At 48.3% G+C, this 21535-nt stretch overlaps 1 protein-coding gene across 8 annotated transcripts in view; it reads right to left on the bottom strand.

Moving 5' to 3' along the window:
• The window catches only part of AREL1 (apoptosis resistant E3 ubiquitin protein ligase 1), an 86265-nt gene that overhangs the window by 1283 nt on the left and 63447 nt on the right, over positions 1-21535 (bottom strand). The gene's annotated exons all lie outside the window — the stretch shown is intronic.

Below are 21535 nucleotides of genomic sequence, written 5' to 3'. Positions count from 1 at the left end.
GGGCCCAACTGGCACATAGACAGTCCAGAAATTCAAGTCTCCTGAGCATACACCAACCCCAGCACCAACCACACGTTCAGTAAAAGTGACAGAAGAGTCATGAGTAGAGAGGTCACATCTGAGTCCAACTGCATCACACTCAGGAGCACAAATTCCAGAGTAGGGCCCACTGGCAAGGCACTGAACTCCAGAGCCATCTGTCATGACCATAGGGCCTAGGTATCTCTGTAGCCCTCAGGAGCACCACTACCTGGGGTTGTATCAACTCTGTCTGTCTCTGAGATCCTGCTGAAATGTGCCTAAGTGCAACCCCTCTGATGACCTCCCAACTCATTTTGAAGTCTCTTAGCCATATAAACTCACTTGTCTTTACAATTTCCCCATTTTATTCAAGGTATTTTTCTAGTTGCATTACCAGTTGGTGCTTGGTAGTAATCCCTTGGTGCCAGGGAGGCTCATCCCTAAGAGTCATGTCCCACTCTGGGAGGAAGGTAATGCATTTACATGTTGAGTTTGGCTTAGAGAGTAGAGCAATGGGAATTGTTTAGCTCACTGTTTTGAGGCTGGGAAAAAGTTCAAATCAAGACATTACCAAGGTGATATTTTCTTTCTAGGACTGGAATTCTGGGGCTTGCTGCTGGTGATCCTTGGTCCTGGACTTCTCTGTCACATGACAATGCATATGGCAGCCTCTCCTGGCCCCTCCCTTTTCCTCAGGGTTTCACAGATATTCAGCATCTGGCTACTTCCTCTGTGGCTTTCTCCATCTGTCTGAATTTCATTCTGCTTTTAAAGGACTCCAGTAATAGGATTAAGACCCATCCTGGTTGGGTTGGGACACACCGTAACTGAAGTAACCTTGTCAAAAGGTCCTACTTACAACAGGATCACAATCACAGGAAAGGATTCAGTTTTAGATAGGAAAGGGCTACAAATAGCACCAAACCACCACCAAACCTGCTCTGTACCTAGAAATTTTAATTGATTATAGGCTCTAGCTTAGTCCCTGGTTTCTGTGGGAACAGCTTAAATCAAGTTATACTCAGCAGGTAGGAGTGTCACCCTCCCAGCCTGTGGAATATAGTAGGCTTTGCCTTTTTTTTCCTGCTGCACATCTAACCTTCCTTATTCTGGTATTTTTCCTTTAGGGAATCAGTTCCTCTTCCTCTTTCTAGATGGCTCTGGTGAGACAGCCAATTGCAGTATCTGCCATAGGCACATGACCCAAGCTGGCACTGTCAGATTCTCTCTCCCTTGATTTGGCCCTAAAGCAGAGACACACAGTTATAACTTAACAATCCAATGGCAACACCCAAAAAGGACATGGTCCAAGGCATTGCCTGGATTCCTGGCCTTCTCAATGCCTAGCTATTCAGTTCTTATTTCTAATATGTTTGCTCCCAGGATTTTTCTGGTACGCCCCTGTTGGGGATTGAATTGTGTCCCTCACAAAAGGCATTTCAAGTCTCCAAGCCCTGATCCTGTGGGTGTGAACCCATTTATAAATAGGGACCTTTAGAGATATTATTATTTAAGGTGGGCCCAAACTGAATGAGGGTGGGCCTTAATCCAATTTGACTAAAGTTCTTATAAGCAAAATAATTTGGACACAGGAGTAGCATAGGGAACATCCAGAAGCTGAAGTAACATGGGGGCTCAGAAGAGAAAGGAGAAGACACTGTGTGGTTGTTTGAGATTTTTATGAACACCCCCCCACCCCCGAAAAAAAAAGGATTATGTTTGTAAACTGTTCTGTTCCTCTGGGTGTGGAAACTTTTGACTGAATTAAATTTTAAAATTTTGAGTTTTCTTTATCAAATCAATTTAGGGCCTTTGATTTGACCATATCAGTAAGGTATGACTCAGGTTAAGTCCCCACCCCCCTGGTGGGCTGATATAAATGGGCAATCGCTCAAGAAGACACAAGAGAGGAAAACAGATTTGGCTCAACAGATAGAGCATCGGCCTACCACATGGGAGGTCCAGGGTTCAAACCCAGGGCCTCCGGACTCATGTGATGAGCTGGCTCACGTGCAGTGCTGATGCGTGCAAGGAGAGCCATTCCACGCAAGGGTGTCCCCCACATAGAGGAGCCCCACACGCAAGGAGTACGCCCCATAAGGAGAGCCACCCTATGGGAAAAAAGTGCAGTCTGCCCAGTAGTGGCGCTGCACATGGAGAACTGATGCAGCAAGATGATGCAACAAAAAGAGACACAGATTCTCGGTGCCACTGACAAGAGTGCAAGTGGACACAGAAGAACACACGGCAAATGGACACGGAGCAGACAACTGGGGGGGGAGGGGAAGGAATGGGAGAGAAATAAATAAAAAATGAATCTTAAAATAAAAAGACACAAGAGGAAGAGAGAGAGAACTTTGTCAGTTTTGATCCTGGAGCCCCAAGGAGAGATGAGCCTTTTGCCTGATAGTTTGCAGTCGAGTAGCTGAGGCATTGAGGAAGCCTGGAAAGAAATGAGCACTATGTCAGACTGACTTAGGAAGCCCTGAGAGAAAAGCCCTATACCAGTCTATAGCTGAGATCAGAAGAAGCTGGGCCCATGGAGCCTTAAGAGGAAGAGGAAGGAGAGACAGGCAGAGATCACCCGCCATATTGCTTCGACATGTGGCAGCTGACTTTGGTGAGAAAGTCCTCCTACAGTATCTTGAGTTAGACTTTTAGGGCCTTGTAACTGTAAGGTTTTATCCCAAATAAATACCCTTTATAAAAGCCAACAGACTTCTGGTACTTCACATCAGCACCCCTTTTGGCAGACTAATACACACTGCCATGTTCATTGTCATGTGACAGAAGAGCCAAGCGCCAAGGAGCGCCAGCAGCCAGCCAGAGAATACAAGAGTCTTTGGGGAGAAAGTATCACCTTGCTGACACCTCAAGCTTGGCCTTCTCCTAGCCTCAAAACCATGAACCAATAAATTCCTGTTGTTTAAGCCAACCCATTGTAGGGTATTTGTTTTAACAGCTGAAAAATTAAATACTCCATTCCTTTTTTATATACAAATTAGTCAAAATCCTTACTGTCACTTATAACCATAGGATCCTAATTTACATACAAACCAAGGAAGAGAAGCCAGGTGGATTGGATCCCGGTCCCCTCCTCTCTGCAGACCTCCTTCCTTTGTGGTCAGAGGGCACTTGACTGGGTTGTTCCATAGCACTCAGCTCAGTAGGAGACATGGTAGGGCAGGGTCTATTTGCTCAAGACTGCGACCTTGGACAATTTATGCATTTTGTATCCAGACAGCTGGCTTAGGACCTTTCACACTGTAATTGCTCAAATGCACTGAATCAAGTCCTTACCGATTCAAACGGGTAATTCCAGTGGGGACAACACTTAATGAGTGCCAGGGGATAATACGTGGAGGACAGACATGAACGCTGCTGAACAGACCCACCAGTGCTGGGACAAGGTAATTCCCATTGCACACCAATGACTAAGGAGTGCAGAAGAGAAGTGTTCAGGGCTCACGGGGGTGGGGTGGGGGGGTGTATTGGGAGGCCCACTATCCCCTGTACTATCCCCTGAAGTACCTCTTCTACCTCTTCCCAAGCACTTCCAATTCCTGAAACAAGAGGCAAAGGCACTCGGCCAACACTTAGAAATAGGGCTGGGCATACATCTGCCCCTTGGAGAGCCAACACAAATGTTTTCATTCACTCTGAAGCACAAATGATGGGTGTGGACCCTTTCCTGAGAGTAGATCTTGATAGGAGAAAAAGGGTAGAGGCCATTAAAGTTTTCAGGGCATGGAAAGTGAAGGGGTTCGCAGGTAGAATGTGAGGACGAGAGAGGGCCTGCAAAGGGTCTGCGATACAAGCAAATGGGAAATGTATCGGCTTTGGTTGCAAGTTACAGAAGCTGACTTGGGCAGACTTAAGGAGGGGGGATTAATTTATTGGAAAGATGCAGGATTCTGAAAGAGGCATTTGACAACCAGGGCCAGGAAGCCAAGGTCCAGGGCAGCTCGGGAGGTCCAGGTGACAGGACTCTCCGATGGACCTTGGCAAAACCTTTGGATGATTCTGAGCCACCCACCTTCATTGCCAGTGTATGGTTCTACTCTAGGTTCAAATTCTCCTGGAGAGAGTTTGATGGACATACCTTCGGTCCTGTGCCTACCCTTTGAAGGTGGAGTAGGAGGAGGGTCCCCAGGGTTGGCCGCCCCAACAGGAACATATGGAATTGGGGAGGTAGAGTTCCCCAAAGGAAAACTGAATTTCTGTTAGCCAAGGAAGGGGAAGGAGTGCCGTGCTTATGCGCAGAACAGATGCTCACTACACATGGGATGTCAGTTTAGAGAGAAGGGCAATGAGTGGGGTGGGGTATGGGAATTTCGAGGATGTTCCAGAGTCTGCCATGGCACCAAGGCCCTTGCTCCAGTCCTGGATTCCAGCTCCCTCTCCCCCTATAAAAGTAAGCTCAGGGAAAGAATGCTGTTTCTGTTCTTGAATCTCGATAAAATTGTCTCCTTAGCTTCCAGTCATGCTCGGCTCCTGCTAGAGTCATTACCACCCACCTGTTCTCCAGGCAAGAATTCACAGCCAGTGGACACACATCTGGCCTGGAAAAGACATGCTTGGAAGTCTCCCAGGCTGCTTGGAACAAGCTGGGGACAGGACAGGGTCAGCCACTGATTCAAAGGCAAGGAAACAGCTGGCCTGAGTTGTGGTCACCGTGGCTGGAGAGGCTGCCCACCCCGCCCCTGCCAAGCTGCTCAGCGGATGTGGGACAGGTGTGCCCTGGAACAAGCAAAACCCCTGCGACCCAGAACGGAGAGGAGGCCTGACCACTGGGCCCTGGCCCCTTCCCCCAGCACAGGGGCGTCCTCCCTGCCCCCACCCCTTTCTCCAGGGTGGTGGGAAGGGCAGCGGCCCTGCCTTTCTTGCAATTCCTTTGTTTTCCTTCCCATTGCTGTCCACTTCACCCCATTCTGAGCACCCTAAAAGTTTAGAAAGGGCCAGGAAAGGTTTCACTGGGGAGAGGCAGAAAGATTTTGGTGGCCAAAGTGACTGCATCTGAGTTTTAAGAATGTGAATGCAGAATTGCCAGTTCTGAGAGAGCCTCTAAGCCAGGAATTCAACAGCTTTTCTTCCCACAACAGCATAAACCGTTGTACTTATGCTGTCTTTGAGCATTTCAGCATATCTGCTGAGTACCCACTGTGTGCCGAGCTCTGTGCTAGGACCTGTGGCACGGTACAGACCCGAGACCTGCCCTCATGAGATTTCAGTCAAGTGGGAGACAGATAAGTGAACAAATAACTAGATAAGTCAATCAGTAAATGACTTGCCATTGAAATAGAGCTATAAAAGAGATGTGTATTGCTAGGACCGAAGACTGGAGGTGCCGGGAAAGGCATCTCCAAACAAGTGCCATTTGAGCTGAGATCTGAGGGGCACAAAGAGTTTGGGAGAACAGTCCAAGTAGGAGGTATCAGAGTAAAAGCCCAAAGTAGGAAAACGCTTCTGTTCAAGGAGGTTCCAGGAGACCACTGTGGTGAGCAAAGCGAGCCGGGAGGCCCAAGGTGAAGGCTGAAGGATCCCGAGAGCAGCCTGCCAGGCCTTTAGGCCAGATTCAAAAGTGAAAGCAAGCAACTGGAGAGCTGCTCTGTTGAAGACGGGCCGAGATCAGGGCCGGCGCCCCGCACACCACACCAGCCCCTGCCCCAGACACACACACCCTGCGCCTTGCCTTGAGGCCTCTGAGGCACCTCTGAGGACCCCCGGCTTGTGAGAAGACAGTTGGAAAACCACTAATCCAGCCTCACGTGTCATTTTCAGATAAGGCTGAGACTCAACCGTCACCTGCCCCTAGTGCCCTCTCCGTTAACCCTGGGCACTAATCCAGCCTCCCCGGAGAGAAGGATGGCTCACCGGTGATCTGCCGACAGGCTCCCAAGGACGCTGCCCGCCTTAACACTTCGAGAAGGAGGGAGCGACCTCGAGAGCCAGCCCAGGACTCTGGCCTGGGGGGCAGGCCTCCAGGGATGAGCTTTTGCCTCTCATCTGTCCCTGGGGCCCTCAGTCGCCCCTCCCTTCCCCCAGTGCTGAGAGGAGTGAGTCCCCATCAGGCACCCTGAGGCACAGGCTGGGCGGCCTGCCAGGACAGCAGATCCCTCTCCAGCTCAGGCTTCGACATTCCTCTCCACCCAGGGGTCAGGGTCAAGTGCCGGGTATTTTCCCAAGCCCTGGGGAGTGGCGGCATCTCCTGACATCCGCAGCTACTATTCCCGACTGAGAGGGCAGCTACCAGGGAAGACTCGGCTGGTCCTCAAAGCAGGGCTGCCAGGGCAAGGGGCCGGGGAGGAGGCGCCTGCAAGACATCAACAGCTTCGGCCCAGGAAGTAGGAGAGAGCTGGTGATGGGAAAGGGGAGAGGAGTCGAAGCTGAGGCTCAGTCTGCCTGGAGAGGAGGCTGGGATTTTCCTGCCCCAACCCAGCTGGACCTCATCTAACCCCGGGGGTCTGTCCTCTCTGGAGACCCATGCTGGCCTGTCAGCAGTTCCTGGGGCAAAAGGCAGGGGCAGCCACCAGCCTGGAGACAACAGCCCAACCAAGGACCCTCCCTCCCCCAAAGGGGGCAGGCAGTGCAGGCAGTGCAGTCCCCTTAGCAGCTCTGCGAGGGGTCAAGGCCAACTGGATCCCGCTGGTGGGAAGTTTCTGTAGATGAAGGGGGAGGCAGAGGCAGTCACCTCTGAGCTTGAATCAGTAGCATCTGAGAGAGAAGAGTCCCTTAGGGTCTGGAAGGTGGTTTCATCAGCCAAGACTGATTGAGCAACAGCCTTCTTTCCACCTCTCTTTTCTGCCCCTCATCTGGGCATACAGTTCCGGGAGCTTCGCACACCTGCCACCTTCCCCCAGGGTGTATACAGGTATAAAGGAACAAGAGTGCAGGACTGATCTCCAGTAAAGATCTTAACCTCTCTGAGACTCTGCTTCCTTCTTGGTAAAAATGAGATGACTAAGAGCTACTTCGTAGGACTGTAGAAATGGTTAAATGGGGAAAATGAAGGTCAAGACCTCAGCTTTCATTTAATTAGCCATGGACACACTTGATGGATCAGGGCGAGAGAAAGGGGAATTGGGGAAGTAATGAGGGACTTTCAAAATCGGGTGCTTGATGGGTGGGGTAGTTTCCAAAGGTTTCAAGCCCCATTTCCAAGCTAGAGATTGGACTGGATAGTGGGTGGCAAGGGCCTGAGGTAGGCAAAATTATTCTCCAGCAAAGAGAAAATGGGAAGAGGGAAGTCAGATCTCACACAGGGCCTGGGCAAGCCAGCGACTCCCGCAGAGGAAGGACTGGGCTCTGCAGCTTTGCGCTCGGGCGGCAGCTTGGTCCTGCTTTCCTCATTAAGCAAGGCTGTAACCTGGCCCCCTTTACACTGCCAATACAGAAAAAACTCAGAGAACACAAGCAGCATCAGCTGCTTTCAGCATCAGCTCCCGACTGAATCAGACGGCAGGGCTGGACTTGGGCTTGACCACAGGGAGTCAGAGCACTGATTCCTGGGGGTGGAACGCAGGACTCAGGGAGCGTCCCTGTGTGCCCAGCAATGCGAAGCGTCATGGACACCATGAAAGAGTAAAAGTCAATACCTGTTGAGCACAAACTATTTGCCAGGCTTTTCAGGAAGGGCTTTCTGTGTCTTATTCTCTTTTAATCCCCATAACAACCCTGTGAGGTTGATATCGTTACTTTTTCTTTTTACCGATAGGGAAACAGGCAGAGATTAAAAATCTTAACCAAGGGGTTTATAATTTGTTGGACAAGCAAGACCATGGGTTAATACCCACATATGAGAAGAAAACAAAATCTAAACTTCCCACCATCCCACGTAGCCCACTTCTCAGCTTTGCTTCACCATCTGCCTCAGTTTCCCCAGATCCCCAACTGCTACCATCACGACTGGGCTCAAACGGACATACTCATTTCCCCAAAGTTCATTCAAGACATGGTCAGCACTTTTCAAAAGAAGCTTATCTCAGGAACTTAGAAGAAAACAGAACAAAATAAAAAGATCTAAAAAGTGAAGCGACTAGAAAAGGAAGGGCTTACAAAGCAATTTGTATGTCCCAAGATAAGGAAGGGCATAAGAGCTATTATTTGTGCCAAGTATCAGACACTATACTATGCTCTTGAGATACGCTGCTTTGTTTGATCCTCAAGGGTAAGCTGTGAGACAAGTATTATTATCCTCATTTCACAAATAAGAAAACCGAGGCTCAGAGAGGTTAAACTTGTCCGGCTCATAAGGCATGGAGCCGGGAGTCACCCAGTCTTGTTTTGCGCCACCTAACAAGGAGACCAGCACTGTCAGTCCAGCCCTCCAAGCAGACGGGCCTCTTGATCCCAATCCTCATTCAGGTCTGGTGGGGGGATTTGACAGAGCTACCAGATCCTAAACTGCAGGGGGCTTCTGGTTGGCCTCACTGCTCCACCTGGTAAATTTCATAGTTTTTGTTCAGGAAAGAATCAGAACACCTTTCCACCTAGACAAGGCTGGAGAAACCTTGGCAAATCTGTACCTTCCTGTTCTCTGGCGTCTAGTTTCTACTTATGCTGACCAAAACAAAACAAAAATAAATAAGTAAATAAACTAAAACCCTTGTACTAGTACTTGTCCTTCATTTCAAATTACCCTCAGGCCATGTGTTATCTCCACGTTGCATTGGTGAATTGCTGGGCTGATGGTTCCTGACCCAGAGGTGGGCGAGGGAGGCCTTTAACCTGGCGCGTAACCAGCGCTCAACATAGTGTAGATGCTGCGGTTATCATTACTGAGACACCTCTTCCTGTGATCATGCCAGCAAGTTATCCCCGACTCCCTTGGTTTGAAACAGCATACAACTAAGTGCTAAACTGAATAGTTACTAACATGTCATCCCTGGTCCTTCGGGATTGGGGAATGAACAATCTTTGGGCATGGGAGAGGAGGTGGGTGTGGCCAAGGACCAAAGATTAGTTGTTAGTCTGGGTGTTATCTTGTGTTAATCAAAGAACTTGTAACACTGATATAAAGATAGTGGTTTCCAGGGGCTCAGAAGGGAGGGGCAATGAATGGGTGGGACAGGGCATATTTGGAGGTAAAATTCTTCTATATAATACTGCAGCGATGAACACATGACATTTCACATTTGTCAAGGCCTACGGCACTATACAGCATAAAATGTAAACTACAGGGAAGCGGAATTGGCTCAGTGGATAGAGCATCTGCCTACCACATGGGAGGTCCACGGTTCAAACCCAGGACTCCTTGACCTGTGTGGAGCTGGCCCATGCGCACTGCTGATGCGCGCAAGGAGTGCCGTGCCACGCAGGGGTGTCCCCCGTGTAGGGGAGCCCCACGCACAAGGAGAGTACCCCGTAAGGAGAGCCGCCCAGCACGAAAGAAAGTCCAGCCTGCCCAGGAGTGGCGCCACACACACGGAGAGCTGATGCAGCAAGATGACACAACAAAAAGAGACACAGATTCCCGTGCCACTGATAAGAATAGAAGCAGACACAGAAGAGCACACAGTGAATGGACACAGAGAGCAGACAACTGGGGGTGGGGTGGGGAAGAGGAAAGAAATAACTCTTTAAAAAAATGTAAACTATAGACTTTGATTGTAGCAATGCTTCAATATTGGTTCATCAACTGTAGCAAATGTACCATTCTAATCTAAAAGAGCGATAATAGGGTAACAATGTGTGTGGGTGTGTAGGTGGGGGGTTATATGAGAATTACCTGTACTTTCAGTGTCATTTTCTGTAAATATAAATCTAAAATTTCTCCAAAATTAAAGTAAAAAAAAAAAAAAAAAGCTATTGAGCACCAATTACATGCCGGGTTTTGTCCTATGTAGTTTACATAAATTTTCCCATTCAATTTTCATAACAACTTAATGTGATAGGGTTTATTTTTATTTCCATTTTACAGATGATGAAACTCAGTCCTGGGAATAGTAAATAATTTGCTCAAGGCCACACAACTACCAAATGGCAGAGCTGGGATTTGAACCCAGAGAGCTGAGCCCAGAACCCGCACTTGTGAGTTCTACTCTGGACTACCTCCTGCAGCGAGTCCAACAATAAGATTACAGGGGGTCAACAAAGGAAGATGACATTGTGTGCTGCGGTAATCAGAGAAAGCTTCCTGGAGACAGTGGGCACTACTGGCCCTGCAGGAGGACAAGATGGGTAGGGAGAAAGAGAGAGGTTTTGGGCTGAAATATGGTTCCTGAAGTCTCATGGCACCCAAAAAATGGGACATCAGGAAGTCTTCCATCCTTGGGACACAAGAGATACTCCCCCTCTGAAGCAGTGTCATTGAGTCAACTTGATGGTCCCGGAAAGTTCTCGGAGATTTAATAGAAACGATTTGATAAGCCTTGGGTCTCTAGCATCAGAATGGAGAAGGACAAAAGCAATGGATCCCCTGGGAGGCTCTGGGCATGGGGTCAGCCAGAATTAGACTGATCCCCCCATCATCCACATTGACCCCACAATTTGCTTTGGGGAAGTTGTGCACTCAGTTGCCGTAGCAGGGGTTCCCCATCAGGTATGCAGACAGAGAGGTCCGTGGGCCTGCAAGTTGGTAGGAGGTCACAGAAGTCTTAGAGAGAAGCTTGAGCTTTATTCAAGTTACAAAAGTTTGGCAGGGCAGGGAGGGGGCAGAGGCAATTCTTAGTTTCCTAGAGATGCTGTAGCAAAGTACCGCAAACTAGGTAGCTTAAAACAATAGGAATTTATTGTCTCACAGTTCCAGCGGCTAGAAATTGGAAGTCAAGGTGTCAGCAGGGCCCTGCTCCCTCTGAAGGTGGTAGGGGGGAATCCTTCCTGGCCTCTTCCTAGTTCTTGGTGGTTTGTTGGCAATCCTTGGTATGCCTTGGCTTGCAGTTGCAGCACTTCAATCCTTGCCTCTACCATCAAATGACATTCTCTCCTGCATGTCTGTGTCTCTTCTCTCCTTATCAGGACATCAGTCATACTGGATAAAGGGCCCATCCTCCTCCAACACAACCTCATTTTAACTTGAGTAATTCCATCCTCAAAGATTACAAAAACAGGTCATGTTCACAGGTCCCAGGGGTGAGGGCTTGATCTTTTTTTTTTTTTAAGATTTATTTATTCCTCCCCACCCACTCGTTGTTTGTGCTTGCTGTCTGCTCTCTGTTCATCTTCCTTTTAGGAGGCACTGGAAACTGAACCCAGGACCTCTCATGTGGGAGAGAGGCACCCAATCACTTGAGCCACCTCTACTCCCTGAATGTTTTTTTTTTTTAAGATTTTATTTTATTTATCCTCCCCGCCCCCCTCATTTGCACTCACTGTCCACTTGTCTTCTTCTTAGGAGGCACTGGGAACCAAACCCAGGGTGTCTCATGTGGGGGGCAAGCGCCTAATCTCTTGAGTCACCTCTGCTCTGTTTGTTGTGTCTGTCTCATTGCATTTCTTCGCTGTCTCTTGGTTGCGTCATCTCACTGTGTCATCTTTTTTGCATCGGTTCACCACGTCAGCTTTCTGTCTTCTTTAGGAGGCACCGGGAACCAAACTGGGGACCTCCCATGTGGTAGGAGGGAGCCCAGCTGCTTGAGCCACATCAGCTTCCTGAACATACCTTTTTGAGGAGCACAATTCAATCCATAACAGTGCGGTAGGGGGATTTCACTCAGTAATTTTAAAGGGTGGGCAGACCCAGCTAAGAGCAGTGTTAGAGTCATCCCCTCCCCACCTCCTGCCAAAGGCATTGTCAGAAGGGTTTGATCAATCAAGACTGGGCTGTGGCAAGTGCTTCTTAAAGTTAATCAGCACGGTTCAGTTGATCTTCTCCAGGTCCCATCTTGGGAATTCACTTGCTTGGTTGTGGATTCCAAACTCACCAGTGTGACTCCCAGTTATTTCCTGTTTGCACACACATCTCCCCTTGTGTGTGTGAGACAAACCTTTCCATGTAGTACAGGTAAACTAAGTAAAAAGATCTGCCCACTAGGATCCCAGTGGCCCGAAGTGTGACCACTGGATGGAAAACCTGTAGTGACCTTAAATGGACCGAGATGATATAAGGAGGTGGCGGTGAGGGTAGGGCGTGCCTGGAAACCTGCAGAGCTGAGGATTGGCTGGGGAGGCGATGTCATAGGCACACTCAGCAGGACTGAGAATCAGAAAAAAATGGCTTCACTAACAAGCTGCATTTTTGCCACCCAGTCTTTATTCACCATTTCCTGGTAAGGGCATCACTTTTTCCCTGGGGAACTACCCTTTGATATCATGTGATTCAGGCCTTGACCAACCAAAGCAGTGCATTGCCCTGGCCACAGTGATTGGTTCAGGCAAGAACACAAGACCCAACCAGAACCAGCAAGACTTTTGCTACCCTCCTTGGCTGCTGGGGCTCCTGATGGTAAAAATATTGTGGCGAAAGCTCTCCCACCTCCATGTCCTGTTGCAAAGCCACGTCCTACTGGCAGACCAGGGAAACCAAAATCCCACTTCCTTTGGGAAGATTTCCATCTCCCCGCTCCAAAATCCTTGGGAATTGACTGTCTAAACCACTGAATATGTTGACATGTCATTTCTTGTGCTTTTCTCCATTCCTGTTAATTTTCACTCTGTATAAGACTTGCCTCTTTGACTAGACTGTAAGCCTAGTACAGCGTTTATGAAGCCTGAAAAAATGAATGGATGAATAGTTGGATGAATAGTGGAATGAATAAGTGAGTGAATGGATGGATGGGTGAGTAGACACATGAGGAGAGGCAGTAACAGGACTGGAGTAGCAAAAGGATAAAAAGAAACACTAGCTGGGGTGGAGGCAGGAGGGAGGTCAGAGAAGGGAGAAGCAGAGCAGAGGCAAGGGGTCAGACAGGGAGGATGGGGCAGCTACCACAGCTGAATGGCAGGAGGGGCAGAACAAACAAGATGCTGCCAGGTCGCTCAACCTTGTGTTTACCTAAAAAACTAGCTAGGGCTTGGGCCTAGGCTCTTTTACAAGTTTTGTTTTGTTTTTTAAGATTTATTTCTCTCCCCTCCCCTGCCCCAACCCCAGTTGTCTGTTCTCTGTGTCTATTTGCTGCGTCTTCTTTGTCCGCTTCTGTTGTCGTCAACGGCACGGGAACCTGTGTTTCTTTTTGTTGCATCATCTTGTTGTGTCAGCTCTCCGTGTGTGCGGCACCATTCCTGGGCAGGCTGCACTTTCTTTCGCGCTGGGTGGCTCTCCTTACGGGGCGCACTCCTTGTGCGTGGGACTCCCCTATGCAGGGGTGGACACCCCTGCATGGCAGGGCACTCCTTGTGCGCATCAGCACTGCACATGGGCCAGCTGCACACGGGTCAAGGAGGCCCGGGGTTTGAACCGCGGACCTCCCATGTGGTAGACGGACGCCCTAACCACTTGGCCAAGTCCGCTGCCTTTTATGAGCTTTCGAAGACCTTTTTTTTTTTGTTTTAAAACACAAGTCAAGGACATTGTTCATCTTGCTTTGATGTAGCCAATCATGGCGAGTGACGGCTCTGCTCGGGTGTGTTCTGCTTCCAAGATCTGGAAAGGACAAACTGGCCATATGGCCAGCACACCAGGTGCAGCCCTGGGGGAAGAACTCAGGAGGTCCAGTGGACTTCGGGTGCCTCCCAGTAGACCTTCAAGGACTCCACATCCTCTCCAGGTTGGAGCCTGGGGCTGCTATCTCCCCTGTGCAAGGCTCCCCTTGCCCTTACTCCACCACTGTCTCCTCCCACTCTGGCTCTGCACTGGCACTGCCCGGAGCCCCGCAGGGCCTCAGGCAACCCAGGAGAGCTGCAGATTCTGCACGGATTTGCAGATTCAAATGAAAAGCCACGGTTTGTTTTGAATGGATGTGGCTCTGGAGAGCGAGCCTGGGGATGCAAATCAGCGGTGAGTGGGGATGCAGATGGGAAGCAGATGTGGGCGATGTCTGAAATCCCTCCTCCAGTGTTTTAAGGCCCACCTTGGAGAGTACATCCTTGTAACTGCAGAAGAGTGATCAGAAGGGTGATGGGCAAGGCTAAGCCTGGTCTGCTCTGCTCTCACCCTCTCTTCTCACTCTCCTTCTTGACCTAACATTCTTTCTTTTTAAAAAAACAAACACCTGGCTTTGCATTTTTTTTCTTGCATTCTTACAGGATAGTTCTGTTCTCCCTGCCTCTCCTCCATCAGTCTCTCTCCCTCTAGTTCTCTCCCCACCTGTTTCTCTGTCTCCTTGTCTTCATGTCGCCGCCTGTTTTCCTCTCTCACACGATCTCTGACTCCATGGCTGTCCCTTCTCTGGCTCTCGCTCCCTCCCTCTTCCTGGCTGCTTCCCAAGGCCAGTGCCCCTACCTTCCATGCTTGGATAAGTCTGCCAATCAGCTTGAGCCCCTGGGGTGAGGAACAGGAAGAACAAGCCAAGGGCAGGCGGCAGCCCGGGTTCTGTGCAGGAAAGAGATTTTAAGCCTTAGAGACCTGGGCAGCCTGAGGCCAAGAATTTCTCACCTACCAGCAGGGCTGGATATTTAGTCTGAGTTGGGGAGGGCAAGTGGCAACCAGCCTGGAATGCCCAAGCCTGCAAAAGCAGCTCTAACCCATCCCCTCCCCAGCTCCCAGCCCCACTCCGTGACATCTCTCTTCCTGCCCTGGGCCTGGGCCCAGCCACTGCAGCACCAGGGCAAAGCAGCACAGCTGGGTGCCACAGTCTCCATTTCCCCCACAGGCCCAGGCGAAGTGCAGGCAGGACAGGATGGAGTTTTGTATCTTCCCCTGCTCTCCTTAGCGCTGGAGCTGCCCATCCCTCTCAACCCCTGCAGGGCCCCACACAGCCTCCAAAGGCAAATATGCTTTTTCCTTGGCTTGTATACAGTCTAAATACTTTATCCATTTGATATGGGCTCCACATCCAGTTGTCTTATTTTCCTTTATGGGTCTGTCCACAGCCCTCTGGGCTCTCAGGAAGGAACTTGGGACCATTTTTGGCACACTCCAGAGGCCACTAGTGACCTCACAAATTAATTTTAAACTCAGACACAGCTGTGAATGCTACACAACTTTTGGAGGAATTTGGGTGATACACTGAAAACTGTCCAAAAATAGGATACTGACATTCCCAGGAGACTGGAATCATTTAGAGGGCAATTTGTAGCAGGGAAGTGTGTTTAATAAACGCCTCTGTGGATGTGAACGAGGATGCTGTGAGATCACAGCCCTGGCACTCTCCAGGTCTCTGTCCTGCAGTTCTCCTTCCCCAGCATTCCTTCCAGGATCCACAGGCACCTTCTGGTCCCTAGCACTGGGCTGGGACTAGAGGTGTGTAAGATGTAGTCCCAGCAGGTTTGCATTTGGAGTGGCGGCTAAGCCCTGGGTTCTGGAATCCTTCATGCACTGTGCACCAATTCCCTGACCAGTCCTGTGCCTGGCCATGGGTGTGAGTGGGGAGAAAACCAGACAGGGTTCCTGCGCTCATGAAAGAAACAAACGGTGGCAAGACCTCAAAGTTAAGCCAGGGAACACCTGGAGATAACGTTTCAGCTGAAGGAGACCTTGGGCTGGTCATGGCTGCTGTCTCTGAACCTCGGTTTCTCCATCTGTGAAATGGGGGTGATAGTGCCTGCCTCCCAGGGTCATTAGGAGTCAATGAGATGACCCACATAATGCACATCACCCCAAGCTTGGCACTCCGTAATTAAACATACATGGTGATCCACCACAAATAAGGATGATGCGTGAAAGCAGTCAGTAGCTGCAGGCAGGCTTGGGAATCACAGAGGTTCTCGTCGCTGTGCCCATATGCCCTTGGATCTGTTACCATTTCAGGACCCATGGTTCACTGTGCTTTCACTCCCAACAGCCAGCACCTACATCTTGTTATCAGTGGGCTGCCCTCCGGCTGCTGGGACTTGCTTTGGCTGCCTGTATGGAGGGTAGAGAAGTACCCGAGAGGTTCTATTCCTCAGCCCCCAAGGACAGCCCATGCCCAATGACCCTAGGAACCCCAAATGATTCTCCTGGAGTAAATCTCTCATTTCCCCTCTTCACATATTCCACCAGAGGGGAAATTTTGACCTAAAAGAGGCAGAGATACATAAGCAGCTGGCAAGGGCAGATCCAGAAGCTGGTCTAGATTATTTTTCTGGATTTTGTGATGTTTGTGGCATTTGACAGCATTTAAAAATTTCTGATATTCGTGATCTCTTTCTTATCACAATATTCTCCTTTGTACCTAATTTTGTATTCTTTTACTTAAGGTGGGCACCCCAAATTATATAAACTTAAGGCAACAAAAAACCCTCAATAAGCTTTTAACATGATGACTGGAAGAATTTTTCACAGATAACCTTCTGGCTCCATACATTTTGACCTTCAGTTTCTCTACTCCACCTTCATACTTCCTGTGCCAGATGTAATACCTCTGACCCTGCACCTGTCAGTCAGGTGAGTCAGCCCTGTGTGCACAGGGAATATTCCTGGAAGCCATACCTGACCAGATGGCTCATAAATATATTACACTACTTAGGTATATTACACACAGCACAACTCAAAGTATTCCCAACATAACTACATTATTATACTGCACTAAATCCAACTGAAGAATGCATTCAGAACTCAGATTTCTTAGCCACGTCTCCAAATGCCCACAGTCACTCCACCACTACCTGACATGAGGGCAGTTGTAACAGAGGGGAAATCTGTGCAAAGAGACAGTGGTTTTGACTTACTCCTGTAAAAATAAAAATAAAAAAAAAAACGAAAAACTTTCTTTCACAAATATTACATATGACCTTGGAAAGGACTTAAGTGAGGGGTCTTCAATATAAGTTCTGTTAGCTTCTCAGGAAGCCTGCTTCTAACAGTTGGGCTTGCTCTGAGGTTTGGACACATGACTCCAAACATATAACCTTGGGTGGATAACTTCTGTGTCTCAGTTTCCTCATCTATACCACCTTGTAGACTGGTATGAAGATTAAACGTGTTAATACAACAAAGTGCTTAAAAGAGATACTGGCACAGAATAAGCAAGTTTTAGATGTTAGCTATTATTATTACAAGAGTTCTGTGATTACTACCTTAGGCTCCTCAGATTTTCCCTTTCTATTAAAATGGATTGAAATTTCAGGTCAAGTGCTATAGGAACTAATTTCTTGTGAAGATGCTGTAACTAACTACTAGCACTGGCTTGTTTTCCCTCTCTGCCCAAACTCCAATCCCAGACTGATTTTGCTTCTCTGGCTCACTGTGTCTGCTCCAGCTTACGTGCAGCTGTTAGCTGGAGAAGAGTTTAATACCTTATTAGCACCAACCCACTGCTTGTGGACACTCATCATTTCAGCTTGCTCCCTCTGGACTCTGAGCTGCCTTTGAAAAGTAGGCTATATGCTAGCCAAGACTCCACTAGCTGGTCCCAATTCCCTCACTTGGGCTGCTACCTTTACTCAGAAAGTGAACCGACATACTGGTTTGGTTTTGGTGACACTCATACACATTGTCCATTAGATCAGACCTTCTTCCTTCTGCACCATCACCTGAATCTTCAAGTAGCTTTTCCCAGAGCTTTCCTCCTCCTCTTCTTCCCTATCCACACCTGTGGACCTGCCCCTTCACACATGCCACTCGTGGTTTGGTATAGGAAATCAGGGGAAAAGGCAAGGGCCCAAATCTGAAGCAGATGCTCGTGACAATGAGCGAGATTGGGTGGAGACAATAGGAAGGATGTGGACCCTGCTAGAACTGCTTGTTGCTCTGACCTTCTGCCAAGGCTGAGAAAAATAGAGTGAGTGTTCCTGCTTAAATACCCAGCTTTTACTCAAGCCAAACTTTCCTGGGCCTCAATCCTGTTTCTGGCTCTGCTCCCAAAAGTTCTCCATATCCTTGTGCCAACCACCATTTTGGCCGCCTTTGCCCCTCAAGCCAAGCCCATAAGCCCTGCTTCACCCTCAAATGTCAAGACTGGAGTTGAGCTCCTTTTCCCTCTGTAGCTAATCCACAATGACATTTTTGGAGCCCAAACTCAAGAAATGGTCTGACAAAAAGTTTTGTGCTACTTCCAGTGTGAGAGGCCATCTGAAAATCATGGCTCGGATGCCAGCACAACAGAAAATTCAAGGGTTAGGGGGCTTACAGGTCAGACCCAGGTGGAGAACGCAGATGCCTGGCTGCTGCACAGACACCCCGCCTCCAGATATCCCCAGAGCTGCATGGCCAAGCCTGCCAGGATCTGACCACAACACTTTTTTTCTACCCTCATTGGGATAGCAAATGCTAGTGCTATAGGAAAACACCCAAGTTTAATTCAGTTGCTTTGATTTTTTGAGGAGACACAGCCTGGCACCATCATCAAGGTTTCAGAGGAGAAATCCCTTTGGGAAAGGAAGCCTGAAGAGCGAGCTGGCTTTCCTAAAGGCAATGGCCTGACCCACAGCCCATTCAGCTGCAATCCAGCTCAGAAAGTTGGGAGATCAACCTCAAGACCTGGCCAAACTCCAGAGAAAATTAAGTATCTGCTGCAGCCCACTGCAAGATGACAACCAGGGACTCCCAGTTGCCTGTTTATTAACACCAAGCAAACTTATAGTCAAGTTGTTTCTGCTCAAAGTTGTCACAACCAAGCTGCTTCACTGCTGTTCAGGTTGATTTGCCTCTCCATGCCTCTGACTTCACTGGACATGGCATGAGTTTGTCTTTCCTCTACCACTCCCTGGTTGTTCTGAACACAGTACAAACCCTTCTGATTTCAGTGTTAGTGTTGGAGACACCTCCCTCTCCCCCATCCTCTCAGAATCATAATTTCATTCACCAAGCTGCAGGCTCTGACCGGTTCCCTGCTGCCAAAGTCAACAGCTCAGGTCTGCTTGGTCTGGGAGAGAAGGTTTAAGGGAGAGCACTAACTTCCCATTCCCAGTCTATTTCTGGACCAGCTCAGAGGATGGTCTTTCTGCTTTGGGGCCTCGATCCTTGGGTATCTGGGTTTGGAATCCATCTTTGCAAGGGTCCTTGCTTCTCTGAAAGTCAACGAGGGTAATTTCCCTCCCTCTGTATATGTGGAAGGAGCTAGACAAATTCCACTTGCAGCTGTTACTCTAGACTACGGAAAGCCTCCAAATACATAAACAGAAATGAGAGAAACTATAGGGGATGGTGGTGATGGGCTTGGGTGCCCCAGCCTTGGGGGAAGGAACTTCTCTAAGGAAAACGGGTTGTTTATATGTCTGTTCTCCCCACAGCACCATAAGCTGTTCAGAGGCAGGGATCACATCCTATTTTATGTGTCCAGAAATGCCTGCACAGTGCCTGGTACAGAGGGAATTTTTGCTGAACTGCAGAGAGGCACAGAACACAAAGAAAAAGGGACACCACAAAGCCCGGGTGACCAGATTTTTTTTTTTTTTTTTTTGGTGGAATGGATAGGGAAGAAGCATTTATAGGAAGGACAACTTGGAGTAGGGTTAGACCTAGGACTAGAATCTATGCAAGATGACACATTCACAATCTTCCTTACACAGTAACACAGTCTTCAACATAACATAAAAGCCATCAAAAGCTCTCCAGCTGGCTTGCAAATACTCTTGATATCCCTGACTCTGCTAATGGGCAAAGAGGAATGTCTTGGCAATTCCACTGAGTGGGAGTTCTGAAGAGAGAGGGAATGTTGTTGGTCTGTAGAGAGGATGGGGAGATTCAGAAAGATTTCATGTGCCAAGCCACAAAGCAGGTTAACTGTGGGTTGGAGAAATAGTAACCTCATCCTAGAGAGGTACAGTGACCCCTCATCCTGGAGAAGACACTGTTCTTATAGATTAATTAGAATCTCAGTCTTGTTTGGGAAGGGAGGGTGTCTCCCTTTAATGAAGAACTCTTGACGTTTTTAAAAATGTTTGCTTCCTCAGGGAGATATACACCAGGAATATGGCCTCTGCCAAGCCGTGCTGTGTTTCATGTAAGGAGAGTTTAGAGACAAAAGATTTATTTAAATGAGTCTTTTTCTGCAGACCTAGTTACCGGAGATAAACATCTCTGGTACTGTGTAGCACGTCTGACCCCATTCTAATTATTTCATTTGCATGTGACCTATTGATTTTCCACCAAAGGGGGAATATTAAAATGTCAGGATTTTTTCCCCCTTGGTTATATCCTCAAGGGTATCTTATTTTCTTCATGCAGAATTCTCTTCATTTAAACTTGGAAGCCACTTCACTCAAGTCATTAGCTGGTATTCTATGGAACTCTCTAAATGCAGATGGTTGTAAAGCCACTAATAGCTCTATCTCTTAAAAGCCCTCCATGGAGGATGAGTAGGGATTTCACATGAATCTCACACCTCCAAGTGACTGATATGTAAATTCAGGTACAAAATGTTCATTTGCCACACAGGGTCGCCAAGCAAAAGTGAGGTAGAGTCAGCAACCACTGGTGGCCCAGTGCCTGAGCTGCTTCTTAGTCTAAGCTGATCTGCTAGAGACAAACCAGAAACATGGAGTTTTGGCTTTGACATGAAGCGACCCCCGTTTAAGTACAGCTCTGCCACTTCTAGCTAAGGAAGCTTAGCAGTTACTTACCTCTCTATGCCTCAATCTTATCTTGTGTAAAATGGAGAAAATAAGACCTACCTTGCAGGGTCATTGTGAATATAAGCCAAAGAATATAAAGCTCCTGGCATTTGGAAATAGCTCAAAAAATGGAAGCTGATTACGACTTAGTCATCAGGTGAAAGTTAAGGGTGTTAGGGGTGGCAGATTTCATGATGTAGGTTTGAGATGCAGCCCCCCTTCTCTGGCCTTTGAAGGGTCAAGCAGAGGAGAAGGGGTCTTTATCACCTTGGGGTCTTCTACGCAGGTGTTTGGGATAGGTGTCTTGGATACCCAGGCTCTCCGGCCGGCCTGCCTAAGGATGGCAAAGAGGGCAAAGAGACACTGCCCCCTTGGAACTTTCATATCAGTCATCCACTCCAGCAGCCTCAACTGCCCCAAGATCCTTATAGCCTAAAAGCTGTGGACATTATCAAGGCCCTAAGCCAGGGTGAAGAGTATACATGTACATATAATGAAAAATTTTCAAGGACCTCCAAGTTATTAGTCAATTTTCTTATTTAATTTAGCATCATTTTGCAGGTCTGAAAACTAATGCTGAAGTTAGGTTGTCTTGTCCAAGGTGGAATCGTTGAGAGTTAAAAAATAGAGTAAGAACATTTAAGCTCATCAATTCATGGCTCTCTATCTTTTGAGGGTCCCATTCAGCAAAATGGATGCAAAAGTACCCAAGGGCACTGTTTTTTGAGAAAACACCAAATGACAGGTGATTCCTGGGTTGCAGTGGGGCTGGAGGACAAGGCAGCCTAGACTCAAGCTGGGTCACCTTGTCAAGAACATGAGGTTTGGAAGAAATTTATCTCCTCTCTAGGTCCTTGGGTAGTCTGAGATTGACATTTTCCTGGAGTCATCCCTAAAGAATGAAGTCCTAAGACCTTGCCCACTCAGAAATTTGCCTGGTTTCCCAGCTGAATCTGGTCTAAGACATTCATGGTCATCAAAGGCCATGTTGGCCTGGTATTGA

Source organism: Dasypus novemcinctus, chromosome 3 (genome assembly GCF_030445035.2).
Source record: "Dasypus novemcinctus isolate mDasNov1 chromosome 3, mDasNov1.1.hap2, whole genome shotgun sequence".
In the NCBI taxonomy this organism is placed as follows: Eukaryota; Metazoa; Chordata; class Mammalia; order Cingulata; family Dasypodidae; genus Dasypus; species Dasypus novemcinctus.
This window is presented reverse-complemented; position numbering and strand designations above follow the sequence as displayed.